We start from the raw sequence: 13,441 nt of genomic DNA, 5'->3' as shown, positions 1-13,441 counted from the left end.
CTTTTTAGAATACTCGGCCAGGGCATCATGCTGAGAAAAAAAATGCAATTAAATAGAAATTTCATGTAAAAAAAAGCTTTTGCCTCAGTCATCTGGATGGTCTGGGAAACACATATTTTGACATTCATTCCGCAGAAGGTTGCCTGAGGGTTCTATTTTACTTTTAAGAACAACAATATTTTGCAAGGCGTTTTTAATAGACTTTATTTTTCAGAGAAGTTTTAGTCGCATAGCAGTTTAGAGTATAAGTTACAAAGATTTCCCAAACGTCCCTGCCTACACAACTGCATAGCCTATTCCATCATCAATAAGCCCCAGCAGAGTGGCACATGTGTTACAACTGATGGCCTTACATTGACACATCATAATTTTTTTTCTTTTTTTAATAATAAATTTATTTTTTATTGGTGTTCAATTTGCCAACTTACAGAATAACACCCAGTGCTCATACCGTCAAGTGCCCCCCTCAGTGCCCGTCACCCATTCACCCCCACCCAAACTCCGTAGTTTACCTCAGAGTTCACTCTTGGTGTGGTACAGTCTGTACATTTGTACAAATTTGTAACAACATAAATTCAGTTGTAGAATCCCACTGAATAGTTTCACTTCCCTAAAAAGCCTCTGTGCTCTACCTATTAATCCCTCCCTCACCCTATCACCTGGCAACCTCTGATCTTTTTACTATATGCATACTTTTGCCTTTTCCAGAATGTCATATGATTGGAACCATCCTACAAGATGTATTTTTATTTATCCTTCCACACCTTCGTGTGTGTGTGTGTGTGTGATAATAAAAAAAAAAAAGTTAATGGTATAATGTAATGTCAGCTTCCCCACTTCAGCCCTAAGAACATTGAGAAATTAGAGAAATTTAGATTGTCCTGCTCATTTGGAACACCAACAAAGAGCTATTATTAAATAATGAGGGCTTGGGATTTCTGAGCCCATGGTACATACCTGATACTCACTGCTACTAAAAAATAAAAAGTATCCTTTAGTAGAAAAACAATGAAAAGAGTGGCCAGTGCCCTGTGATTCTAACAACCGAGATCCAGGTTTTAAAAAAATATATCATCTTATACAAAAAACGACCCGTTCTCAAACAATTGCCTGATCACCGTGCCCCAGATTCCAAATAATGATGGGAGCTGTCAGGATCCTTTCCAAGAGTTGATATCCACTTTAATCAGGGGTTTGAACCTAAATGTGGTACAGTCTTCTGTATCTTTATCCCTTTTAGCAATTAAGATAATCTGGATATAAGGGCTGGCAAGGATGAATCCACCTGAGTCCCTCAAGTGATTGAGCTCGTCAAGCAAATGTACAGAGAGGGCTAAGCCAAAGGTTTTATAGAAATCTCCTGTAGCTCCGCCAGGGCCAAGAACTTTCTCTTGGGGAAGATTTTTAATTACTTCATCTCTTTCTGAAAGTAAAGGGGAATCAAGCAATTCCCCAGTCTTCTGCAAATCACCTAGACAACTTGGAGGGAATGAGAACTGACTGTTTATCTGTTCATGATATCAAGTTCTAATTTCTGTATCAGTCTTCCTCCTATTTCTGAAATAACTTACTAAGGTGTCCTGGGTCTGTATTTGTCTTTTTCTCCTTTGGGCACCTAACTCCCATTATAGTTATGAGATTATTGCCAGAGCTCAGCAGCCAGCAATAGCAATCACTGGCTCTCACCCTCCCGCTGGTGCAGGTACCGCCTCGCTGAGTGATGGATATCTTCACTTTATGGGTTATGAGTGAGCTCCGAGCCGCTGGGGCAAAAGAAAAGTTTGCTTATAACTTTTGGCAGAGGTTATCCTCCAAGGCTGGCTTCTGCCTTTCTTTCCTAGATAGCTTGTTTTCTCAATCAACTTTGTCCGTGTCTATTTTTATTGAATAGGAGAACTCGAGTCACAAAAATTAAACAAGGGAGCAGCCAACAGTATTCAGGACATACCTATAAAGGAAGCAGTCATCATAAATTCTTTGGGGAAATAGATGGATGGGAGTAAATCCAACAAATGAAACGGAGATTAATAGATTTCACACCAGCAGGAACATTTTAACTTTGGTTTATTTGTGTCATCCGATGTGTCTTAGGACCATTTCGGAAACGAAACCAGGAAATCCATTTCACCAAATCTACTTTCATGCATTTAAAAACCCTAAAAGCTTCACATAACAAACATTTTATTTTGTCGAGGAGACATTCACTATGACAAATTAAGTTTCCCAAGTAACTGCGTTTTAAGAGAAGACTTTTTAAAAATCTGTAACTAGATCGTAACTAGTAATCAAAACACTTTAGATTCATTTTTATAGGTTTTTCCCTCTGAATAACCTAATGATAAGCTTTGTGGCCCCTTAATGTAAGAGAATTCATTTTCTAAAACACAGTATGGTCTACTTCAAGATGTAGGTCACCTTTCAAGCACTTCGTAACACATCAAACAGTTTTATTTATTGTCAAACATTGTTATTTCCATTTAAAAGGAAAATCTTCACCTTTTCAGATTCACTTCTAAGTTCTTAAAGTCATGTTGCATATTATGTTTTAAGTTTTGCATAATTATGTAGACTGTTAAGCTTAAACTTCCCCCCAGCTATTTATTTGTCAGGTATTTTTATGATCATTATTAATAAAATTGAGTTTTGTGATATTTTTAAGTAAATTTTAATGAGCCTCTTCAGATACTTGGCATTGGGCCTCCAAAATTTGTACTGTGTTTTCCAAGTTGTTTAGACAGCAACTTGATCAATATGGTAATTTTCTGGAAACTCTCTTCTTATTATAGTTGATTATTTTTAATTAACTCAAATTTAGTTGCTAATCTGTTATAATCCTTAGTGATGCATGGCACAAGCATGTCTTTCCCTAGTAAGCACGCATTGATAGCAGAATTTCTGGGCTCTGGTCTCCTCTTTAGACCTATGAAAGCACTAATTATTTGTCCCCCTGGGTGCAGAAGGGGAAATTAAAAGCCTTGTAGTGCACTCCTTTGTAAACTTGGAATTTTGCCCTCCAGTAGAGACCTTGAAAATGAAGGGCTTGTAGAGTCCTTGCTGGCAATGCCAGCGTATAGCTCTGGTGACCGATGATCCTAGATTTTTCCAGACACACCCTGTTTCAAATATTCTGTTCTGTTGTCTGACCATATGTCTTCAATTTGGGTTCAGAAAATGTGATCATTGCCGTCTGACTTACCATCAGAACATGCTCCCACAGCGCAATTCCCCACACTTCCTGCCTCTCCAGGCCTTATTGAAGACAGACACATAGAACACCTGGTAAGTCACAGAAAGCACTGAGTTCTGAGACACAGGAAAATCCAAGTGTACCATTGAGTAAGACTGTGCTTGGCCATCATAGAACTGCTTGAAAACCTATAAATGGAGGAGCTGCAGAGGAATCAGAATTGCTATTCGTGGAGTAGTTACTGTGCATAGAGCACCATCACCCCACCTGAGCCTCACATCTCTCTAGGACAGATATTACGACCCCCGTGTACAAAGGACTCTATTACGTGGCTCTAACAATAAAGTCTGGGACTTGAACTCTGTCTGCTCTTCCCCTCACTGCTCCTCCACTACCTCCCCATCCTTTCCAGTTATATCCCCTTAAGTATTGCTGTCGGTGATCAAAACCATGCGGTGGCCCCCTGTGAGACAGGAAGGCACTAGCCCAGCGTCCGCCCCAAAGCTCACTGAACAGCAGCAACAACGACGACTACTCAACCCAACAATTCAAGTCCATATTCTCTGACAATAAGGCAGATTCTTGTTTTGAGCTTCTTTTAAATGGGGTTGTAGGGGTTTCGTGCAGTTCTTCACACAGAGAAGCTGCTTACATTTTCTCCTCAGACACTGCTCTGTTCCCCTAGAGTTTCAAACTCAAAAGTTTCTGCTAAAATATTCCTTTATCCCTGACCATCTCCCTCCACCCCTATACTTTTCATATTATCTCTCTCTTTGCTCCTTCGCTTCTTCCAAGTGTCCTGTCACTCCTTACCATCTCTAAAGGGTTTTGTTCATCCACCGACCAACCCTAGGGGCCCACTGTCAGATACTTAGGGTATCTGATGGCTTCTCTGACCACCATCCATCCTCACGTTGCGTATTCTGGAAGGAAGCCCACAGAGACTCCCAGGAAGAGTGTTCTTTCCTCACCCTCACAGATTTTTCTCCTGAGACAATCTTACTGAGAATCTCACCTCAATAACGATGGGCTTTGTAGGAGGGAACAAAGAGATGTTTTTCATTTGAGAAGTGTTTGTTTTATGCCATGTTCCTGATGGGCAGTGTGATCTAGTAAAGTGCCATAAGATTTAAATTAAGATTGATCCAATTTAGCCACCTATCAGCTCTGTGATCTTGGGCAAGTTTATTTTCTATCCAGCCTCCACTTCGGTACTCCTAGGACTATTGTGAGAGTCAAAGGAAATAATGGATGTCAGGAACCTTGTACACAGGCACTCTGTATTTTTGTAGTGCCATAAGTAGATTTTTGCAGATCAGGAAACTGACTTTTTCAGAAATTAAATACTTGACCCACATCACAAAGCTAGCACATGACAGGGCCCAAAGGAGACCTCAGCCTATAACAGGCATCGAGGAACCCCGTGCTCAGGCTACATTCAGTCAGCGCAGGTCTTCGACAGTGAACCTCTCATATAGGAATTTAATTTTTGCCGAAGGTCTCCTCGCCTACAACCTCACTGAGAAGTTTCCATCTGGGATTAGATCAGCAGTTCATGTGTTTCATCATCGATATTACTTCTTTTCTCCCTCCTACCCCATGAAAACCAAGGTGCACATGCTTACATACAATAGAACACCTGAATTAAGCATTATTTTTCTTGTCACGGTTCTGCTTTCTCTGATAGCTTGAAAGTTATGATTGTCTGGACAATTTTAAAAATAATTAAAACAAGCTTTCACTGCAACTGAAAAGAAATCAATCATTTCGTCTGGGCTGATGGGGAATAGCAGGGCTCCTGGAGTTTCCTTTATATCTAGAACAAGGTCAAAATAAAAAGTGCACTTGTTTGACTTAACTGCCTTCAAGTATATTTAATGGTGCAGTGTACACTTCATACCGTTTCTGATTGTCTGGGCCAGGCCTCAAAATGCTTTGTATGCTCTCATCAGAACCTAATTGGCAATTATAAAGATTATTTGTTTGTTGATAGACCCATTGACATTGACATCATTGTGTAACTATAAGGCAAGACAGCCTTGACCAAGAGCAAATTTCTCCAAAACACTATAAATTTCATTGACCTCCTCTACTGAATGTACTCCCAACCAACACCCCAAATTTCGACCAAGAAAGTGAAAGTCAGCCTTCAGAAAACTTTAGATCAGGCAAAGTTTGGCTCCGTTCTCTATCTTCTTAGCTTTGGAATCCAATGTGGCACATTTCTCCTTCTCTGATAGCAAGGTCTTTATTATTATGTATATGTATGACATACTATGTAACATCCATCATAAGATCTTACCCCTCTCAGGGTTGTTTGACCTCTAAAAGAGGACAACAGGGGCCCATGATTGTCTCAGTGGTTAAGCTTCTGCCTTTGGCTCAGGGCGTGACCCCAGGATCCTGGGATCAAGTCCCACATCGGGCTCCCTGCATGGAGCCTGCTTTTCCCTCTGCCTAAGTCTCTGCCTCTTTCTCTGTGTGTCTCTCATGAATAAATAAATAAAATCTTTAAAATTAAAAAAAAATTAGGAGGACAACAAAACGATAAATGTCAATTCAAATAATAGGTGGTACCAAGAAAGACTAAGGATTTTGAAAGCATTAACTTAAAAATAATTTTTACATATGGGAATCACATTTGTTCCTCTGAGTAACCATATGTAGATGGTGTTTCATTATTCCTTTATCCTCCTATTTTCCAAATAAAAATACTGAAATCCCAGAGATAAAAATAGTTGTCTATGTGATCAAATAGTTCAAACACAGACTTTCTCGCCCTGCAGACCATACTTTTCTCATAATGCACTGACCAGCTTCTCCTCTAATAAATACCACCCACTTCCAGATGCTAATGGATGAGGCATGGGGGGATTTCAGAACAAGATAATGGACAAATTGATTCACAGACAATGAAAATTTGTATGCTGATAGTACCTATGGTGCATGCATCCGAGAGTCATTTTATTATACACCGAAATCTGAAAGCAGAAACACTGTGATTCTGCTCCATAAAATAAACATATTTTGTTGAGTAGATTTTTGTAGGGCTACCTGCAAGAAATAGGAAGCTGACATAATAAGGTAATACGTGCACTTGGGTAGATTTATTTGACAGATAAGGAAGTTGGGATGTCATCAGGATAAAGCTGACCTCTGAGAAATGAACCCAGTTCTTCTCTTTCTTTCCTTTTTATTCCCAAATCTCCACTTGTCATGATAAAACTTTTTTTTTAATTTTAAAGTAGCATCTTATTACAAAATTAATACAACTCAACACAGAAAATTTGTCAGAAAAATAAAGTATTCAAACCACCCCACATCCCACCCCCAAAAGATAATCACAGTTACATATTGATACATATCTTTCCAGTTCGTTTTTTAAATTTCCTTTTAAAATATCACTTTAAATATATTGCTTGATTATTATTTTCCCTTAGTATAGCGTACCTTTTTCACTTAAAGCTATTTGTTGTAAGCGGAATATATGGCCCAAATTTTTCATGGCATCCCGGTGTTTGTGCTCTTCTGTTGCACCTTCACACACTGACTCTGGATTTGGCTGTGTGACTGGCTTAGGCTAGTAGACTGCAGCAAACTTGAAGCAAATGGACCCAACTCAACAGAATTTCCCAGTAGTCCTCTTTATAGGCTTGAGAGACCGTTGTTGTTTTAAGCAAACAGATTTCAGGGAAGCTTATTATGCAGCAGTAGTAAGCTGACACAACATCCTATCACGGAGAGAGACACACACATGCACCCGCATGCGAACGTTAAACTTATTCTTCATCCTTCTATTATTTTATATCCATCAACCAGAGCAATCTTTTTATTTTTTAAAGGATTATATTTATTTATTAAATTAATGTAAATAATTAATTTAATATTTATTAAATCAATTAATATTTATTTATTTATTAAATTTATTTGTTAAATAAATTTATTCATGATATACATAGAGAGACACAGAGAGAGAGGCAGAGACACAGGCAGAGGGAGAAGCAGGCTCCATGCCGGGAGCCTGACATGGGACTCGATCCTGGGACTCCAGGATCACACCCTGAGCCAAAGGCAGGCGCTAAACCACTGAGCCACCCAGGGATCCCCAGAGCAATCTTTTTAAAATGGAAATCAGATCCCGTTCTTTTCCTCTGTAAAACATTTTGATGGCTTCCCTGTTGTTTTGGACTAAAATTCAATTTTCTCCGCATGGCCTATAAACTCTGGACATGGGACTCCTGCCTTGTATCCAGCTCCTTACTTATTGGCTCTTTCCGCTCAGGTACCACACTCCAGCCACATGGACATTTTTTTAAGCCTCTCTTCTCCACTTTAGAAACTTTGAACAGAGTGTTCTTTCAACCTGGAATGTTCTTTGTACGCTACCTCTCATCCCACAGCTCTGATTTTAAATATCCTTTACTCAAAAAAAGATTTCTTGACCATATGATCTGTAGAAGAGTCCCTCAACCCCTCAGTTATTCTCATCAGGTATTTTGTTATTTCTCTCTGGGCACTTGTTACAATTACAATCACTTATTTTAATTGCTTATTTGTTTCTTACCTATCTACCCTTCTTGGTCATCAAATCAATGAGAACGGGGCCCATTTCTGCTTTGCTCACCATCATATCCCCAATATCTATCTCCATATCTGGAAATCTGTGGACTAAACATATTTTGTTTAAATATATGAAAATTTATGCCATATTAATTTTTAATATTCCATATTATTAGACAAATATATATGTGTATTTGCCACATGTACTATGTATTTATCAAAACTTTTAAAAATCAAAAGAAAAATGATAGAAACCCAAAAGAAAATCAGAGAAAAACACGAACAGGCAATTGTACTCATAAAAAAAGAAATACAGGCAAACAAAAGCATATACACAAATGTCCTATTTCACTAGAAATGCCAACTAAAGTATTAGTTGGCATTCAAAACATTATATGCCATTATTTATACTTTTAAAACATGAAAACTAGTGTTACAACAATTCAAGAATAGGCACTTTCATATACCATTGATATAAGCATAGATGAATATAATCTTCCTTGAGGCTTCACAAATATAGATATGAAGTGTAAAAATATACCATTCTTTTACCTTATTATTTCACTTCTGGGAAATTATCATAAGGAAATAGTACTGGAAGGTTACTATCACTGTAAAAATCCTACCTATATACTCATGGAGTGATTCCCTGGCCATTTTTTTTTTAAGATTGTATTTATTTATTCATGGGAGACACAGAGAGAAAGGCAGAGACACAGGCAGAGAGAGAAGCAAGGAGCCCTGCAGGGAGCCCGATGTGGGACTTGATCCCAGGACCCCGGGATCACGACCTGAGCCAAAGGCAGATGCTCAACCACTAAGCCACCCAGGTACCCCTCCCTGGCCACTTCTGAGCAGACAAATAAATAATATATAAGGGACACCCTGATATCATATATATATATATATATATATATATATATATATATATATATAATGGCAAACCCTATCATTTCTTGTGCCTATTTCTTTATTTACTTGGAGTTTGTTTGTTTTTGGCACATTTAGTGATACGTTCTTATCTTTCATTAAACCTGCTCTTTATGTTTTTTAGAAAAAAAAAAGCTTCATTGTCCTAATGATACCTACTTTTCACAGTCTGTGAAAGAACAAGTCACTTGGATAATATCGAAACACACAAGTTCAGCTCCGTAGAATAAAATTTAATTATTCAAGCTCTTAGAGTCTCAAACTATTGAATGGGAATTAAGAAATAATTTCCTATATAAAAATTGCTTTCTCACGTCTATTTGATGGTTTTACTTGAGTTTTTGTGGTTGATTTTTCATCTAGCTCTCTGGTGTCTCCTTTTTTAGTCACCTTCCCTAAGGACTCTTCTTGTACTTAAATGTCTGTGCACCCCAAAATTCTGTTTTTGGCTTTAATTTCAAGCTATATATAATTCCAGAGATGATTTTACCTACTGTAATTTCTTCAAATACTTATTGGTATTGATGGTTTCCAGTTTATGTCAATGTCCACGTATGTCCTGGTTCCTCCCTTTTCCTCTAGGCATATATGTACATGAATGGGATTGTGTTTTTCCACTCCTTTGAAGCTACACCTGTCTGTGGGACTTGCTTTGGCCGGTAGAACTGTAGCCAGAGTGACTTCTAGAGAGACGTTTGTAAAAGACAGTCTGCAATTTTATAAAGCTCCTCCTCAAGGACCAGCAACTTTCCAGTTGATGAAGAATCCTTCATCTGATTTCGAGGAGTGAAGACTAAAGGGATACATAACACGAGCAGAAAATAGAAGTGTTGTTTTTAAGTCACTTAAGATTTCAGGGATGTCTGTTACTCACCATAACCTAAACTGTCTGACTGCTACTGCTTCCATTCCAATTGTCTTTTCAGCCTGGATAGTTGTACTTTGATGCTCCATAATGTATAATGCAATTTTCCCCTCAAAACTGATCAACTTCTGGTTCCCCAAGTTTGTTAATGGTGCTACTGCCCTAGGATTAATCCTAGTCCTTCTCTGTAACACCCACATCTAACCAATCATAAAACCCATTCACTCTAGCCCTTAAATACCTCCATATGACCTATGCTTTCCATCGTAGCTGGTGCTTCCTTGGTTCATGCCAGAGTTTTTACAAATTCTTCCCGGTTAGTTTCCAGCTTTTCGGTTTGCCACTTCTCCAATCTGTCCTTCATGACAACATGATGATTAAACTTTCTAAAACATAAAGCTGATCACATCCCTTCTAAACTTAAAATAATTCAGTGTTTTCCTTTTCTCATTCAAGATTAAATCCAAAGATTTAAATGGGATACAAGGCCCTTTAAGCTATTGTCTCTGGCACCTTTCAGGCCTTATTTCTCTCTCAAACACAGACTCTCTGCTCAAACTATACTAAATTTCTTGGAGAATTTGCACTACTGTTTCCTATTTTGTGTCTTTTTCTTTGCTTCTCTCTCTACCTACAGTGCTCTCCTAGATAACCGCCCCGCCCCATCAACATCTGTATATTTTCTAGCTTGTTGTAGCCAGCCCTCAAGAATGGCTTCAATCAGCACCTCCTCTCTGAAGACTATTTGGGCTGCACTCCCCTCCCCATGTCAAATTAACCAATGTTTTTAGCATGTTCCTAAACAGTCCCTCCACAACTGTTTGAGTCCCTACTACAATATTAAAAATATAGAAAGGGGAATTTATCTGCTAGCACAAATTTAATATATTGCAATTATTCATCTGTGTATCTATCTGTCTATTTTCCTAGACTAATAGCCCACCAATGCCAAGGACCATTTCTTCTTCGCCTTCTCCTTCTTCTCCTTCCTCTCCTCCTCCTCCTCCTTCTTTCTTCTTCCTCTTTTTAGAGAGAGAGAAAGAGAGCAAGAGAGAGTATTGCGTGAGCAAGGTGGGAAGAGGGGCAGAAGGAGAGGAAGAAAGAGAATCCTCAGAAGGCTCCACACCCAGCATCGAGCCCTAGGCAGGCCTTGATCTGGACCCTGAGATCATGACCTGAGCCAAAATCAAGAGTTGAATGCTTAACTGACTGAGCCACCCAGGTCCCCTAAGGCAAAGTCCATTTTTGATTAATCGTTGTATTGCACAATCTAACAACACAGTAGAAATAGTTAGTTAAAACGCAATATTTTAAAATTCAGTTCAACACTACTGAATCGTAAAATCAGCAATACAAAATCAGAAAAAATTTAAGAGTTGTAAGAAGCACAGTTCTTTAATATACTTGCTTACTACTTTACTTTCTCTTTCTTGTCTCAATTCTCAAACATCTCTATGTCAAATCTCTAACAGTGGAATATTACAAAGATAATTATACAGTTTCAGCTAGGTTTGGGAATGTAACTAGATTTCTTTTGAAAATTTAGCTAAGGGTAAAAGAGAAATCCACCAACTAATTTTATAATAAGAAAATGTCTTTATCTCTGTAAACTCTCAATATTTTTAAATCATTGTGCATCTTAAGATTCTCTATGTGAAGCCAAAAACTGAGACTATAAGTCATTTTTAATCCTCAAGTAATAGCATAATTTTTAAGACTAGAATGGAATCCATTTGGAATGGTTAAGCTCCCGTATATCATAGTCTACCACTGTAATGTCTTCTGGGTGGAAAATGGTGTGTGTACTACTTAGCACCTGAACCAAAGTTCATATCAAAACAAAACAACTCTTATCCTGTAACATTGCTAAGATCCTCTCCCTATCACCAACTTCAAGATGACCTCCTCCAATAAAATGTAGGTGAAGAAGAAATTTCAGATGCTGATGGCGATCTCCAGGTTGAACAGCCTCTATCTTTTAGAAGGTTAAAAACATGAAGCCTTGGTCATCCAGCTTCTATTCTCTGCCAGTCGGATGGAGCAGGATTGCTGGGAGTTAAAGGAGGTCAATGTATTTAACTGGAAAATACTACCACAAATTCTTGTTACCACAAAATACAAGATATTATGTATAAATGACATTCTTCAAATTCAAGATTAATAAAAACTACCCCAAATACATTCTATGATGTCCCAGACTTCTCACTTCCACCTCCACCTGTCACTGTTTCAAAGAACTGATCAGAAGCCATTCCTACCACTAAGTTTCTTAGAACTAATGATATAAAACCTCCTTTCAGAACACTGTCGCCAAGGTGATCCAAAATTTAATTCAGCATATCTTAAATGCTTTGTGATTTAAAGCATCTCAAAACTCGCCTTCCATCCAGTAAGAGTGATAAGAAAGAAAATATATTTGCATCACCAATTATATGACTTCAGGCAGTTTCGATTTTTAACATTTTTTTTTAAATTTGCAGTAAAAATAAAATAAAATGACCATTTTAAAAGGACAGTTTGGGTAGTGAGTTATTCATCATTGAGACTAACTTGTCTTAAAAATTGTTCTATTTACTTTTAATAATAATTAACCAGAAAAGAAAACGTTGGTTAAAAAAGAAGACAAAGATGAAAATATACACAAAAAGTTTGGGGTTATACCTGATGGCATCTATTCAAGGCAGTCAGCCTTTCAGAGACTAAGGACGATCTAGTTAGTGGAAAGGAACATAAAATGTATTGACTGATTCCTCCAGAAAAGACTGCTTCTCAGACAATAAGCAGGTAACATGTTTAGCAAAGTCATTTTCTATTATATTTTAAGTTATTAAATTATTTTTCAACATACTTAGGAAATAATCATCACTTCCTTTAAATGGACTTGAATCTCCAGAGTTATTTTGTCAAACCCTTAATATCATTTACCTATCTGGGTTTAAGATTCTTTTCCTTCTAAGACAGAAAGTGGTGTTTGGGAAGGGAAGCATTTGTACTTTTGAAAGACATTTCTCCTGTAATTTTCTGATTCTGATGCAGCCGCCTTGCCAGCTTGACTCCTCTGCTCCTGGATTCCAGTCTGGGGCCGTAGTTTAGTGCCCTCACATGCTGGTAAACAATGAGCTAACAATGAATTTCTACTTTGGAGATAAAGAGACTGAAACATTTCTATGAGGATTCTAATAGCCACACGGAAATACAATAATAAGAGTAACCTGCATTTTTTTTTTTTTGGAAGACTGCTAAATTCTACCAAACAATAAAATTCCACTCTGAAAACAAAACCACAGGGAGGGGAAATAATTGCACTATAATGTAAACTGTAAAGCTCACCACCTATTAGAAATAGTGAGACATTTGATCTTGAGCTCTATTGGCCGGAATGTGCATTCGCAAACTATGTTTATAAAAACATCCAATTCTCACTTTGCTTTACCTACCCTTTAGGTGCTAAACGTTTATAGAAAAAAAAAATTAAAAGTATTTGCATTGTTGGAATTTGTCAAGTACAATTTTAATTTTTTTTTTTTTAGTTATTTTCCTAAACAGTTTTGCAATGTTTCTTTGGTCTCATCGCTACAGGTAATGAGAAGAATCAGTGTTGGACCTGATGCAGCATAGCTCTCATGTATTTCTCCATGTCTGGCAAGGAAGGCACTGACTTCCCTTTGTTCCTTTGTTTTCAGGGATGGTTGTGGTGTGACCAGCCTTGGGAGGTAGAAATATCATTCTTCTCCGAAGTAAACCTCAGGTACATGTACCACCAATTATAAGAGACTCTGGTTCCTTAAGCTCAGAGTCCTTTCCCTGCAATGCAACCCACTGGCCGTGCATGCAGACCTCACCTGAGCCTTGGGGGCCTGGAGAACCAGCTCAGAAATGCTGATGCTCTGGCTCCTGCT

General features: G+C 38.0%; 1 long non-coding RNA gene across 1 annotated transcript in view; it reads left to right on the top strand.

Annotated features, from left to right (window-relative positions):
- LOC112650791 (uncharacterized) overlaps positions 1 to 13,441 on the top strand; it is a 42,982-nt gene that overhangs the window by 25,245 nt on the left and 4,296 nt on the right. Inside the window, exon 3 of the long non-coding RNA XR_004810459.2 lies at positions 13,226 to 13,290. This is a non-coding gene — a long non-coding RNA (uncharacterized LOC112650791). The remainder of the gene's footprint in view (positions 1 to 13,225; positions 13,291 to 13,441) is intronic.

This window comes from Canis lupus, chromosome 29 (assembly GCF_003254725.2).
Source record: "Canis lupus dingo isolate Sandy chromosome 29, ASM325472v2, whole genome shotgun sequence".
NCBI classification, from domain to species: Eukaryota; Metazoa; Chordata; class Mammalia; order Carnivora; family Canidae; genus Canis; species Canis lupus.
Note: the sequence above shows the minus strand (reverse complement) of the source record. Positions and strands in the feature narration are given on the sequence as shown.